The following is a 16,296-nucleotide window of genomic DNA, read 5'->3' as shown; positions in this document are numbered from 1 at the left end:
AATACATATTTCTGATAAAGACAGAACCGAGTCAAAAAGGTTGATAGGTCTTGAAATAGAACGAAAGAAGGAAATATATTGAGATACATTTTTAAAAATGCACTTGAGATACTTACACCACGAATAATAAAATATTGTATCTCATACTTTCACGTTTTTCTATATCAAACACCAAGATTAATACAAATTTTAATATAAATCCAAATTAGGACGAAAAACGTGGTTTAAGATTGATCTTATATTTATCAATTTTGTTAATTATTCGCGGCTTGCTTGTTTTGAAATCTGCGCAAGGCAACACGAGGGCTATCTGCGCTAACCATTTCTAATTTAGAGTGTAAAACTAGAGGAAAGGCAACTAATCATCACCACACACCGCCAACTCTTCGCCTACTATTTTACCAACAAATAGTGGTATTGACCGTCACATTATAACCTCTCCGCGGCCGAAGAAGCGAGCATGTTTGTTCTGACGGGGATTCGAACCCACGACCCTCAGATTGCAAGTCGAGCGCCCTAATCACCTGGCCATGTCGGGCCGATTATTCATGGTATTTACTTTCAGTTTGTGGGCATAACGGATAAACGTACCCGAGTGAATGTGCAGCCCTGGCTGATCGTTCTACGGTAGACTATACTTGCCCATGTATAGCTGTGGGCATCTTTAAACGTAAGTCATGCCTTAGTAATGTGCAAATGTTATACTGCTTTGTAAGTAGTACTTTAGTTAATCTAGTAGGGTATATACCAAGTTTATTTGTTCAAATTATATTTCTTGAATTGACTGAGAAACCCCCACAAAAAACGGATTTTTAGAATATCCATTTAGGTAATAAAATGATTAAATTATTAGTGGAAACTACATTTCCCAAGTTCTTGATGGTAAAACTCAGTGTCTTGAGGTTCCATCTGTGCAGATTGCATATTTATGGCTGACACCAGATGGCTCTGAAGGTTATTAGCTTTCAAAGCTTTAAATAGTTCATAAATGTGTATTAAGAAAAAAACAAAGAACACCTCATAAGTGGAAGGCAGCTATTAATAATGTTTAAAACAAATAATGTGTGTACGTGTGTGTAAGTTCTAGAAATATAATATTCACCTGTTAAAACGCTACAAGTAGGTTAATCATATTACTCACTCTAGCCCAAAATATTGTATCATAGCCCAAAATATTTAACGAAATATTGAATCCTAGCCCAGAACTTTCAACAGGTTATTGTACCCTAGTTCAAACATTTAACGGATTGTATCCTCACCTAGAATATTTAAGGGATTATTATTTTCTCCTAGCTCAGAACACTTACCAAATTATTGTACCCTAGTTCAAACATTTAATTATTTGGTTTTTATTTCCTCATATATATGCGTAAAGTACCTGAAAAAGTTCCGTTAAGGTTGAACATGTAATGAAATATAGTTTAAATAAATACTCTTAACATACCTCAACAATAATGGAATTCTGTAACGTTTGGCAAGCCATACTGTATTTAAGATGATGCTGCTCCATATATACTTAACAAATTAGCTACTTGTGTTTCAGGAAACGAACCAACTAAAGGATTTGGGTGTAGGGGTATACGTTGTCCTACATTACCCTCTCCTCATTGCTCTAATGTTATTCCACCGGGAGCTTGTTGTCCTGTGTGTGGTAAGTGTCTTTGTTGTTGTTTTTTGTGATATGACGTCATACAGACTATATCTCTTAATTTCATGTGTTGCCAATCGTTATAGAATAATAACTTATTGACTTATAGGTTTAGTTTTACAGATTTCTTTTTGATATTAGAACCGTAGTAAAAACATCCTGATGACTAAAGCAGTTAATTTTAGGTATACCCATGAGTATACTAACTTTATACTAAAATGATAATAGAAATGTTTACTCTGTGAATGTTTTTGATACAACCTCTGTGGGTACAGACCCTAGGTGTTACTGAAGACAAATGTAGATGTTACTGATAGCAGTTCTGAGTGCTATTGATAACAACTTAAATTCTCAATGACGAGAAACCCACTTGAAATAAAAATGTATCTCAGAACGGCTAATATGAGTATTAACACTTTTGCTAATAAAGCAGAAAACAACGTTTCAACCTTCCTAGGTCATCTTTAACTTTAAATGTTACTGATAACAATTTTGAGTGCTATTTAACTGTCACCGATGGCAACTCTAGATGTTGCTGTTGACATCCAGGTATTAATAGTTTCAGTTCTCAGTTTGCTGATAGTTGTGGATGTTATTTATGGTAATTGTATTATTGTGGCAAATTCCAGTTCTGATTGTTGATGAACAATCAATCATATTTTTATGATACGTGTTGTCAGTGGCAATTTATTGTCTTACTACACGTTTCTGAGTAGTACTAATGACAAATATCCTTCACTATTTATACTTTTTGTTATTCTAATAATGAAAACTTATAAATGGCTTAGTGGTATCAATACCAGCTCATTGTTTTACGATACACTGATCTGGATATTGCTCGTTACACAACGTTTAGTAGTACCAATACCATATCATTATTTTACTATAAACAAATCTAAATTTTGTTAGTTACAACTAACTGTGTATTACACATAACAAACATTGTATTAGTTGTGATAATAATATCATTAATGATAACTCTCTCAGTTACCAAAGACAACTGAAGGTATTATTGACCACAACAATAGGTGGTACTACCTCACTGACACTGTTCAAAATTTGCTAAAAGCACAGAAAACACAAGCAAATCAGTGGCGTAGAATAAGGAATGAGAAAACTGAAAAATAATAAAAACAACTTATAAAAAAAACCATTTTGAATACCTCCTCAGAAGATCTATTAAAATGACACAAAACTTGTTATTCCTGGTTCACAGATAGAGGTGAAAATCACAGACTTGAAGCACCAGAAATGAAATCAGAAACAGAGAAATGGTGTAGCTCCAACAGCAAAGACAAGTTGAAAATGACTAGCTCATTTAAACTACTGAATTTTGACCTTTAATTATTCAGTCAAAATACTACGAAGGAGCCACTCCATCACAGCTTGAACTACAGAAGTACATTAGCACCATCTATTTGAATTTCTACTTTCCATAAACATTTCTGTAGAGTTAATTACATAAAATGGAGTGGGGCTACACAAAGAGTAAAGAATCAATGGTTGTATTTTAACTTCAGAACCAACCATGAACTAATATGGCGTTTAGATAATTACAATTATTATAAAAAGAAAATGGTATGTATGAATAATGTAATACATATGTAAAAATAAATGTTGAGTTTAGCCTAATTATAATATAATACAAGGGAATCGCAAGCCATATTTTGTGACAAGTGATACTCAAATTTGTTACCGACAACAATTAATAGTAGCACACTATTTTATTACAAAGAAAAATATCCTTCACACAAAAGAGTAAAGAAAACCCACAGTCGAACTGTGCTCACACAAAACACTGTACAGGAGGTTGTGTATTTTATAATTATTTTGACTAGTAAAACAGGAATTTATAGCACTATGACAAGGACATGCACACATGTGAACAGCCATGGTCGTTATAGTGTCACGTGCTTGCTGAACCGCTGAACTAAACGTTCCTTTTCAAACGTTCAACAGATACATGTTAAGTTATTTACCATTCACTGTAATTGGTAAGAGTATCCACACTCATACTGTACGTATCTTATTAACAGCTGTATCGAGATAATATCGATCCAGAATAAATACACAGTAAACAACAACACAACTAACAATAACCACCAGATCTTTTGATATGGTGTACAAGCGAAACTTGATTTCCCTGAAGTGACACAGGTTGAAATTAACATTATGTTTCACTTTTACTGTAAGGGCAGTTTTCATTCGGAGTATACTAGTTTTTTGTTGATTTCTCGGGATGAATAACATAATAAACAAGGTACAACCAAATCACCTATTGTCCTCTTATCAACCGAAACACGAACTCTCCACGAGTTACTTCAGAAATTCTCTTTTTTGAAAAGCGCAATTAGTGCCATACATCAAGGTTATCATCGCGTACTACTGCAATTGACACAAGAAACTTGGAAATGTGCCAAATAAAAACTCCGTCATGTAAAAAATGACCCAGTAATTGTCTCAGCTTAACGATCTATAACGCTCACGAACAAAATTTCAATCTGGTCAGATATTATTATACAATTACTAAGATGAAAACAGAACAATGCACATCTAATAGCTTATTATTAATAAACATGGTATTGAAACAGCAAAAGAACTTTAGAAAGCGAAAAGTCATGTTAAAATCTACTTAGAATCAATCTAGAAATGCAAATTAACAAAAAACAGTTCTGTTTCATTGTGAAAATAAAAGGAAAATGTAATTTAAACCTGTTCAATTACATTAAATAAATAAATTTAATAAAAAATGCTGCATATAAAAGAAACTACAATAGCAAACATATCTATGATATTTAACGTAGTAAGGACAAAACATTTTCAGTGTGAACTTGGATGTCACTCAGCAGTGTTGGCCAAAGCGGGAATATTGACATGGAGTTCTGTCATTGCTAGTCTCAGGAGGTGAAGCAGAGAAGAATCCGTGAGGCGACTTCTGTTGTGGTTCTTAATGAATTTCATCATGGAAAACACACTTTCACATATGTATGTGCTACCAAACATTGATGTCATTTTCTGTCCAAAAGTAGTTTAAAATCTGGTCCTTTTTCTTGTCTGGTTTGCAGAAATGGATCAAGTTGCAAATCACATAATTCAAGTTGAACGTCCGCTTGTTGATTTTCCATGTCAACACAAAGAGGATTATTGAACAGCTCTATACTGCTTTTTAGCATTTCAAATTATTCGAACCTTGCATTAAACTCGTCTACGATATCTTCAATATTTACACAAAATTCTGAAAAATCAAGTGGCTCGTCATCTTTGAACTATTCTGTTAATTGCTGACAACTTGGAAAGTGGCTCAAGTCGTTGTTTTCTAAACAAACTTTGAAAATGTTTAACTTATTTCAAAACCCATTAAATCTGATACCACCTGGTTCCGCCCCTGGAGCTTCAGGTTGAGATCATTAAGGTGAGTAGTGATGTCTGAGAAAAGCCAGTTGTCTCAGAAAATCCTTGCTTTTGAGCTCTTCTTCCAATTGCGTTGTATCCAATGAATCAAACTGATCAACGAATGTAGGGATTTCTTTCTATATTCCAAAGAATCGTTGAAGACACTTTCCGGCACTGTGCCACCTTACTTGGTTGTAAAGAGCCAAATCCCATATCCTCCATAAACTGTTTCAGCTACCGATGTAGAAGAGCTTTGTTTTCTCCATTCATCATGTTCATAACTTTGGAAACAAGTTTACAAATTTCGTTTTGTTTCACTGATTTCCCACACAAAGCTTCTTGATGAACAATACAATGAAATGTTGGACAAGTTACTTCATTTTCCCTAAGAAAACCAACAAAGCATAATTTTTTTTCAAGTCATCGAAAGTGCGCCATCTGTCACTCTTGCTGAACACTTATTGAAACCTCCGATTTTATCAACTGAATTTTTCACTGCCTCGAAGATATCCTTTCCTTTTGTGGTCCCACAAAGAGCACATATATTCAATAATTCCTCTTTCGTTGAAAAATCTTCATGAATAACGCGTAGAAATATAAACAGCTGACTTACATCTGCTTGATCAGTACTTTCATCAAGAAAAATAACTACTTTTTTCAATCAATCCAACAAGTGAGTTTTCTAATTGTTCTCCAACATCAGTGACACTTCTTTGTATGGTTTGGTTGGAAACCAGCACTGATTCAAATCTCAGCAATTTTGGCATCCCCAAATGCCTTTGCCATTTTAACAGCACATTTTTTTCACTAAACTGTCATCAATAAAAGGTTTCTTTGCTCTTGCAAGTTTAAGAGAAACAATGTACGAAACATTAAAAGCGGATGTCTGCCTTTCTGACAACTTGCTAAACATACTCGTTTGTTGTTTTACTTTCTTGCTGAAATCCACAATCTGAACTTCTCGAGTTTCTCCCTCATATTTTTCTTACTTTTTTCATGCATCGTTGAATAATGCTTTTTCACATTAAATTCTTTGGGCACTTATATAATTTGCATACAAACCAAACACTGCAACTTGCCTTAATTTGTTTGTAATTAAATAATCAAGTTCCTGGTACATTATTTTCACTCTCAATCTTACATTTCTTAAAAACTTTGCTCATGTTTATATTTACCACAGAACTGAACAGTGATAATTTACAATACGTCAACCTCCACAACAGTAAACGAACAAACTAACAACAGCTACCAGCCAAACGAGTTCACTTTGTCAAGCAGAGTGGACGGAGTACATAGTTGAGCGAGTCCACTTTGTCTAGCAGGAGAAATGGTGGTATAATACGCCGAGATGTATGTGATATAATTTAAAAGCTATTACTATCAAAATTATTACTGTAAAATTATAGAGCCATAAATAATAAACATATAGGTGTACACAAAATAGATTTTAAAATTTCATTAGTGAGTGTCAGTTGGAACTTTCATGCATTTTTACCTCGCAAGTCAGAATTTTTCATTTCTTCACTATAAAAAAAAATATTATAAAAGCAGGTTATTTTTCAAAAGGCCTTCGCGGACCATACAAAACCATGCCGCGGGCCGCATGCGGCAAGCGAGCTGCCTATTGGAAATTCTTGACTTAGAGTATCGGCGATGTTCCAGGTATCAGTTACTTCCTGGCCATCAGAGAGAAGATTGAGAGGGAGACAGAATTATATTGTCCACTGACCTTTCGAATCTTGTCCCATATAACTATGGAACTGGTGGTAGAAGATATATAGTGTAAAGGCCTGCTAGAAAGCGATGCAGAAAGCGATGCAGTGCGAGAGTGTGGAATACCTACAGAAAGTACCCCAGACCCGTTTTTAAGTCTGTGCCATGTGGAAGGCAGAATTCCACCACAGACGAGTATATCTTGGAAAACGTGTCGAGGTTTTACGAATACACTGAGCAGCTGCCTGTATAATACAGTCAGTTACTGCTGCCACACAGTCATCTACTGATGGTTTACAGACGATGGCAAGATTAATTTCTGTGAGAGCAGTGAAAGATGGCCAGTTTGCTTGATCCAGCTTTCACCAGGGCATGCGTGTCGGGTGGCATCGACTACGGTTAGTCTTTCTCAAAATTACAGGAAAATGATAACTGTCTCGTGGATTACTGTCAACCCTACATGAAAAGTGGGAGAATAGTGAAGGGGAGCAAATTGAGAGATCAGTAGCAGTAAAGGACTGATTAGGGGCATGAAAATAAGTAAAAGAACCAACACTGAAGAGAGATAGGTTGTGATCAGAGAGCATACACTCTACAGAGCAACCCCTCTCCATCAATATCAGTACCTCCCCAGAGGGTAGGATGTCCATTAAAGTTCCCAGGAATAAAAAAGGAAACGGCAACTGTTCAATGAGAGCATCAAGGTCTGATTGATCAAATGTCTCTCCAGGCGACAGTTAGAAAGAAAAAACAGTGGTGATACGACCCAAGGAAGCATGGATGGCTACAGACTCCAAGGGTGTATTGAGTGGCAAAGATAGAGGGCACATGCTGATCAACCAACAGTGCCACCTCTCCATGCACTCGTCCATCACACAGCCTGTCATTTCTATACAAAGAAAACCGCTGAAAGGTGACTGTATCAGCAGGTTTCAGAAATGTTTCCTGTAAAAAAAGACATACAGGATGGTTGGAAGCAATCAGTGCTTTGATGTCATCCGGATTAGAATGTAAACCTCGACAGTTCCATTCTATCAAAGTGGTCATTTTTATTTATGTGTAAGCGAATTGGATGGAGAGCACCTCTGTTTACGTCCACGTCTTTTTCTTTATTGTCTTTACTCGAGGGCGCTCTATCAAACTCCATGTATCCTGCCCTAGGTCGACTGGGCAGGTTTTTGCTATTAGAAGAGGATTCCAGCGACTGAGGACGTGAACAAATAATCGTTTTACATCTTGTCGTGGGAGAAGATATACCCAAGGAAATGCCAATACCCAAAACCAAAGTAAGTGGATTTTGGGGTTTGCTGGAAAGTATGTTAGAGACGGAAATGGGTATTGAAGTTGACTTGTCTACGTTTTTAACCACGTAAAAAAAATTTCATTTGGTTTTAGAACGATTCTTTTGGAGGCACAGAGATCCGTTTGCACTCCCACTTTAGTAATGGAACGAAGTACAGCAGCATACATCTGAGATGAAGTGGTGGACAGCAACTTTCAAGCTTCATGATAAGTAATGTTTTGAATCGTTTTCAAAAACTGCACCTCTTTTTCTTCCAACCATTTAGGGCAAGAACGAAAGTAAGACGGGTGAGAGCCATTGCAATTGATGCAATGAGGGTCATTTCATACTCATAGGCATCGTGGTTCTTGCCACCACAACGAGCACACGTCAAGGAACCCCAACATGATGTATTCGAGTGACCGAATCGCTTACACTGGAAACATACGAGAGGGTTTGGAATGTATGGACATACCTTGCAATTAAGATAACCTGCCTTGATGGTGGCAGGTGGACGTCGTGATGTAAATGTCAGGATGAGGGTATTGGTCTGCATCATAATTCCATCTTTGCAAGTAGATGTATGCCTCACTGCAGAAACTCTTTGGGTGGAGGAACCAGTGAGAACCTCCGACTCGGGAATGTTCTTCAAATCCCTCTCAGCAATAACTCCTCGTGATGAATTCAAAGTAGCATGAGGCGTAACTTCAATAGGTATATCCCCAATCACCTTTGAATATAAGAGGAGTTCACTTTATTGAGATGTGGATGTTTCCACCAATACGCCACCAGACCAAAGCTCTTTACTTTGGAGATCCAGCAAGTCCCTTTTGAATAAAAAAGGGGGACATTTGCCCTGAAGGTTTTTCTGAAAGAGAATATAGGATGAAAAAATGAGGTACAACTGGTGATACAGACGTTGAAAATTGCTGATCAGATTCTTCAAGACGTGGTCGTTTACCTATTGACTGTTTTTTTCACTATTTTATTTAAATTTTTATTAGGAGGATCCATAAGAAAAAAAGAAAATTTCGGTGCCCACTAACCCCACCCACCATGGAGCCCTACAAGGGAACACGCTACAATGCCAAACAAGGACACTGTAGCAATGCTAGTGTTTCGTAAGCACTATACCCAAACACCAGCATCAGACACAATGCCCACAACACCCATTGAAAACTTCCAACACTGGTACTTGATTGACTCTAGCCCAAGTGGACCAGCCGACTGATCCAAGGGGGGCCACCAATGGCTGCCCGTCTACAGGTATTGAAGGCCAAAGTGGTGTGTTAAGGTTGTTAGACTCCTCAACCACCAGGATCCTCTCCTCCCCTTCACGGGTCGCCACGCACAGCAAACACGTGGGTGGATGTTTAGATCCCAGAGAAGGTAAAGTGAAAGAACAGAACCTTCTTTGGGAAATTCCCTCACCACGTACAGGAATCCACACCGAGTGGACAAAGTTAGTCGCTAAATAATAAATAAAAATAACTCTTTTAATTTGAAAAATGAGGTTAATACAGTTTTCAGATATATAACAATTAACAATCCATTTTAGTGTTACTTGAAACCCATGACTCATAAGGAAGAGGGAAAATAAAACTGAAACAGTTGTTCATGTAAATAATTATTGTTACAAATTAAGTGATTCACAGGCTTAAGAAGAAAAATATTTACTGACTGAATGAAAACAGTTTTATAAAGGCAGTTTTATGTGAACCAAATTTACACAGAAAAAAATAAATAAGCTTTGTTGTAATAATAATTATTAAAGTACTTTAAAACAGAAGAGATATACTTTTAAAGATATATTTTTTGTTAATTGCAATACCAGACAAAAACCTATCTGCGCTGTACCCACCAAGAGTATCCAACCCTGATTTGTAGTGTTGTAAGCCTTCGAACTTACTGCAGACATTGAAAAGGAGGTTATCATATACTTACAAGTGATGCAAGTTAAGCAAGTTTTACTGGATGATGTATTAACTTACACACATGGGTTTAGCACAATTCAATTATACATGTAATTAATTTTGTAAATATATAATGTTTTGTTTCAAAGTCAGTTGTTGAATATCCGATAGTTTTATTATTTAATATTAGGAAAAAAAAGTGACAGTTTAAATGCGAATGCAGCCAAGATAATTTGTACAAAAGTATGGGGTGTTTTATAATAATAATAATAGCATTTTAACAAAATATTTGCTTTCTGATATTCGTGCAAAACTATCCAAGGACTATCTGTGCTTACTGTCGTTAATTTTGAAATAAACTGAACAGAATGCATTCAGTCAATTGCACTTAAAACCAAATCTCGGCATGTTATGTTAAAACGAGTGAGAGGCATTTGGCAGTCAACTTTTATAACGTAATGTTTGGCTCTTAACAAAACGAATTAATAAATAAATAAAAATAAAGAGGCGAATATAACTTGAGAAAAAAAGGATAGAAAAAGCAAGGCAAAAAGGCTTAAGACATAAATTTTAAAAATTAACATGGTAATAACAGCTGCATAAGACTACAATCGCGAGTTGATCAAACAAAAGTTGCTGTGTTTTGATTGAAGTACATTTTTAACAAGCGCAAACGCCCTAACTCACTTTCTATATACACATAGGAAGAAGATTCTATTGGATGCTTAGAAGAATGCAGTGAAACTTTGAAAATGTTACTTTGATACCGCTGAAAATATTCCCGAAGCAAAGCTACTTTTACTTAGAATCAACCTGTTTTTAACTTCATTCGCATTATAAGGAATAACGTCTCGGATACTCTACACATTTAGTACAAACAATAATATTCTTCAACTATTATATTACGACTATTTGTTTGAGATGTGATCAATTACTGAACAATCTACGACAATGAAGGTGGTTACAATGAGAAAAACAAAGAATCCCATTATTACTGTTCCTTCTGCAACCAGGTCCATTATACATCTTCCTTGAATTCTAACGTCCTGGGCGACCTTTCTTTCTAATGTCTCTGAACTTTTACAGCTATCTCATGGTGGCTGCACCTGCAACGTTTCCATTTCATTCACACATTACACTCTCAAACCTTGCACCCACGAATGTGCCTCGGATAAACATCATTTGTGGACTTCTTCAACTATAACAACTGACTTACCTCTGAAAGGCAATTTAAGTGCCCCTTTTTTTTTTAAGTATTGTATGACCAACACCTGCCTCTGATTTCTGTACTTTTGACTTCCAATTTTAAGATTAAAAATCAAACTGCATAAATATACCAAAAAATGTAGAAGATACTATGGAGAAAGAATGGTATTCAAGGAGTAGCAATCCAAAACTGATGAAATTCTGAGTTGTGATACCAAACCATTTCATACCCTACTAAAAATTAAAATTGTGGAATGCAAAAAGAAAGTGATATTCATAAACAACCAATGAATGGTAAAGGCCTCAGAAGATAAGAATGCTGCTGTTTTATAAAGGAAGACACTTTCCAGTAAAGTGCATTACATGTTTTGTTAACAAATATTCCTCAAAATCAACAGAACCATCATAAAGTAAATTCTTGAAATATGTATACAGGATGGTGATGAATTAATACAGTTCAGAACTTCAAGATGCTCAACATATGGACTGTATATTGGCCTTATCATTATGGTAATTACAAGTGCAAAAATAATCTGTACAGACATCAGTTCTTAACAATCTTCAAATTAAGATAATTTGAACTCAGAGTTTCTTAAACAAAATGGCAACATCTTACATATAATGTAAAATAGAAGAAGAAACTGTAGAATATTTTTAGTTACCATATTCAGATGCACTTTGTAATCTTCAATCTTCTGACAGATGGAGACTGGTATTAAAAAGTTCTAAAGTGGTTGTGTGAAATGGTTAACTAGGTTAATTATCCTTAAGCTATGTAATACAGGTGCTGAATCTGCAGCCAGTGATAAAAAATAAATATTCCAGTAAAAGCAATGCCAAAAATTAAAACAACCAAGTGTTGTAGTACTGCTTGTTAATGTAGGAGTTTGTGTCCAATGAACAGCAAAAACCCAGCAGACATCATAGTGGTGAAATAATATTTGACTACATGTCCAGAGAAATATACTGTAACTAAAAAAAATGCTGAATAATTGGTTGAAACTGTTTAATGAGTTTATATCAAAGTAATGAGTACCCAAGTAATTTTCAAGATATGTTTAATGTCAAAAACATACAAAATTTTATGATAAGGCAATTCAGGACAATGACTTCATCATTATTTAGATGAATATATATGGTATTAATCCAACTGGATATGCACATTAGAATCCAGAAAAAAAAAAAAAAATTGGGACCAAGTTCTCATACTTCTCACTGTAAATGTTAATGCCCTGTGAAATAACATTTTAAAAGTAAACCAAAGACAATTTTATGCTAATAAAATACACAGCCTATACAAACATCTATCATGGTGAACAGATTGTTTTATAGAAAATTAGTTCAGAGATTATGTTTTGCCTAGGCAAACATAAACCTTTAAACCTCAAGCTATATAATTAGCAAATACTCATTAATATTACTCCATACAAAATTAGAAAACTTACAGATGAACTTATTTTACAGTGCAATATAACTTTTAATGACATATAATTGAAATAACTTAACCTACTCATGTTAGATGAGTGAAAAGATCAATTTTAATTTTCAATATCATACTGTTTTACATTAATGTAAATTTTTATACAATATACTATCCTAAGCCTAAAAGTTTACTCTTCTTTTAAATCTAACATACTAGTTAGAACACTGAAGTACGTATTACACTTCAAATTTGTTTTAATCACCATGTTAAGTGAAAGAATATTGGCATAAAATCTCAAATAACTTCTGTACCTCCAGAATAAATCTGTATATGAATTAAGTGTTAAGACAAATAGTGTTGTGTTTTTTTTTCATAATTGCAAAAATTATCTTAACAAATAAGAGTACTTATGATAATAAAAACTGTTCACAAGTCAAAGTATAAACCAGACTGGACACAACATGGTATACCACTTTAATGGCAGGCACATCGAACAAAAAAGCAATCTTACTAAAAGAATAGGATAAAATAATTTAATTTCTGTGAACTATAGTTTCTATAAGTCTACATAATAATTATTACAATGTTTTCTTTTTGTATGTAATACAAATACTTAATTACAGCCAATGTCATGTTTAGATATAATGTATACAAGTTAAGCAAAAAGTTACATTCTATTCAAAAAATATTTGCACACAAGATATATAAAATATACTTATTTATGCCAAACATAGTCTAAATTACACAAAGTAAATGAGAACATTAATAAATAATTGTCTTGTCTCATGTTACATAACAAATATACTGTGTAAATATATTGAAAAACATAAAGTACATGTTAAACAAACTGGGAATTTGTTGCAGTTATTTAAAGCAAAACTTTCTGTATATACATATATTTATGTTTGCAGTTAAGTTCAACCCATTTTCTAGTAAAATCTTTGAAGAAAAAAATACTATGAACAAAATGGCAATTGTACCTTTACACCATGCACGTCATATCAGGAATAACTGTCCATAATCAATCCACTTGAAAGAAAGGTAATTTCCATTTTAATTTTGCTCAACATAAAGTAGAATATGTTATAGCTTGTGGTTGTGCGTAACATTCAAAATCTTGTTTTCATTTACAATACACTTTCTTTGTAATGTTGTTCTTTCATTTGCTGGTTCTTTTAAATTATCTGATGAAAATAACACAAAGTCCAGTCCATATGACAATAACACATTAACTTTAGCAATATATTAGCGTTCCTCCGCAGAGTTGGTACATTTTCAGCAATATAGCCTTACTTTACACTCATGTCATCTGTGCTACGCTAACGTAAAAACAAGTTACTTGCAAAGTAAATAAATACGAGCAACAGCTTTCATACATCAAACAAGTAACCATAATGACTTTTTTACTCTACAAAACATCTACCTTCTTGATACTTCAGTGTTTCATTGCAAGCTTACTTCCTTATTAACTGGTTCACCAGTATTTATACCTTGCCCTTCTTCCAGATAATTCGCCAAACCTATAAGTTTTTGTGACATTAACTTCGTATTTTCTACGCCTATTTCTTATACACGCAATTCATCTTGACGTTAAACGCCCTCTAACTGACACATAAATTACAACATAAAAAACAAGTTCGTTAACTTTTGATTCTTTACTGTCGAAAAAATGTTCATAAAGATTTTATCATATCTAAAAAAAAACCCATATGTCACTTCTGTTACACAAAAGTACGTAAAATACCAATAATGCATAGTGAACTGTGCAGACTAAAACGTTTGATATAGCTAATACTACACGTCAAGTATGAAGGATGGCATATTTGACATCGAATTACATTTAATAATACCCTCTAGTTACTGCTACAGTGATAATAATATAGAAGTATCGTAATTATATAAATTATAAAACAATTTGTTTCAAAAAGAGCTGATGAACTTGCGTGATAAAGCATTTCAAAAGTTCTCCAATGTTTAAAATAAAATAATCTAACACTAACTCTCCAAAACGTGGTTTCTAAATTTTGTTCTTATTGTTAACGAAATTTTTAACTATTACGTCCTTACTTAATTTTCAAAAAATTTTCTTCTTATTTAAAGTTAAACATTATTAGTTCTTGAAACTTGTGTAAATTAAAGCCAAAATATGTACCAACAAACACGGTTTATTCCATCACCGAAGCCTTTCGCCCAGTACCAGGTCTCACAGGGCTGGGTGGAAAGGAACGAACAAAGTAGCGAATAAGAACCGTATTTACATCACTAATTCCACAAACAATAAATAAGGAATGAAATTATGTAGATAACAGTTATTACCAATATAGTTAAAGTTATTTACAAATCAGATTGAGGGTAAAGATTGATAACACATTATTTATTTAATACCACAAAATTATTATTATTTTAACTATAATTAACCTTACTAGTTTTTAGAATTGGCGTTTAGGAAATCATCTTCTTAGGAGTATAAAATTATAAAACCAAAAGTGGGTGTCTTTAATTATGAACACTTTATTTTAAGCAAAGCACACTCACTGTCAGCAAGTGACGGTAGTATTTTGTATTAATATCGGTACCACTAATTTCCAGCCTGACTAAAGTTTTTCTTCGTATTAACATAATTATTATGCCTTAAAATTAAGCTTTATATAAACTACATTATACTATGATGAAGAAAAAATTATTCATGAGAAAAAATGCTAATGGGACTTTTTAATGTATGAGGAAATATTTTATTTGTTATGTTATTTATTGTACATTTGCTATAGCATGTGATTATCAGAAATACGAATATATCGATCGAGTATAGATAATTCAACTTAAGTATTAATTTTGTAAAAGTATTGCGACCTGCTGGGCACACCACGTGCTCAAAAGTTTCGACTAAGGCCGTAAGGACCATTATGATTTGTATTTATAATTAGTACACTGCTGCTATTATTACTAGAACAAATTATACGTTAAAAAGTTATTTGTTCAAACTTAAATAATTGTGATATTATTTTGAATTAAGAGTGCAAAAACAGTACTATTTATTCAATACGCCAAGAAAGAGATATATTTTAAAGCTTACCAAAACCAAAGTGAATCTTCTTTCTAACTCATTTCGTTCTGGCATGGGATTTTTGATGCCATCAACTTCGGAATGTTTTCGTAACGAGGCCATATGACTACGAATATGATTAACTCTGGTATTATGTGTACTTTTCGAGTTTCCCATATTTTAACAGTTTGACGGATTAAGATTATACCCGCTAACTTTCACATGCTAATTGTTATATATATATCCATTATCTTGAACGCGATTCTAGTTTCTGAAACTCACAAACATGTACACATTATTTACCGTTCTCTATTTTTCATCACTCCTTCGCCTGATATTACATGAATAACATAAATTATCCTTGTCAGACTTTCTAACATTGAACTACTGTGATCCAGACTTCGAGTCGACGCAAACGCTTTCTCTCACAGTCTTTGGTCCAATCACAAAATACTTTTCCACGAACCTTTTTTTTTTCTTTCAAGTATTCATTTTCTTCTCGCTAGATAGCAGCACACACAAAATAAATAAATAAATTTCGATAACAAGACGAAATTGACATGACTGTGCTTAAAACATTGTCCAGTGTTACATTAGAAACTAGACATGATATAACCAAACACGTGTATTTAGCAGTGTTCTTTTAAAAGTATTGTTGTAGCATGTTCTATCGTT

General features: G+C 33.9%; 1 pseudogene across 1 annotated transcript in view; it reads right to left on the bottom strand.

Annotated features, from left to right (window-relative positions):
- The window catches only part of LOC143233898 (formin-like protein), a 144,836-nt pseudogene extending 128,800 nt beyond the window's left edge, over positions 1 to 16,036 (bottom strand). The window contains exon 1 of the transcript XR_013018379.1: positions 15,652 to 16,036. The product of XR_013018379.1 is annotated as a formin-like protein (transcript). The remainder of the gene's footprint in view (positions 1 to 15,651) is intronic.
- Positions 16,037 to 16,296: the final 260 nt, after the last annotated feature.

Source organism: Tachypleus tridentatus, chromosome 12, assembly GCF_004210375.1.
Source record: "Tachypleus tridentatus isolate NWPU-2018 chromosome 12, ASM421037v1, whole genome shotgun sequence".
In the NCBI taxonomy this organism is placed as follows: Eukaryota; Metazoa; Arthropoda; class Merostomata; order Xiphosura; family Limulidae; genus Tachypleus; species Tachypleus tridentatus.
The sequence above is the reverse complement of the archived record's forward strand: the minus strand, read 5'-3'. Positions and strand labels throughout refer to the sequence as shown.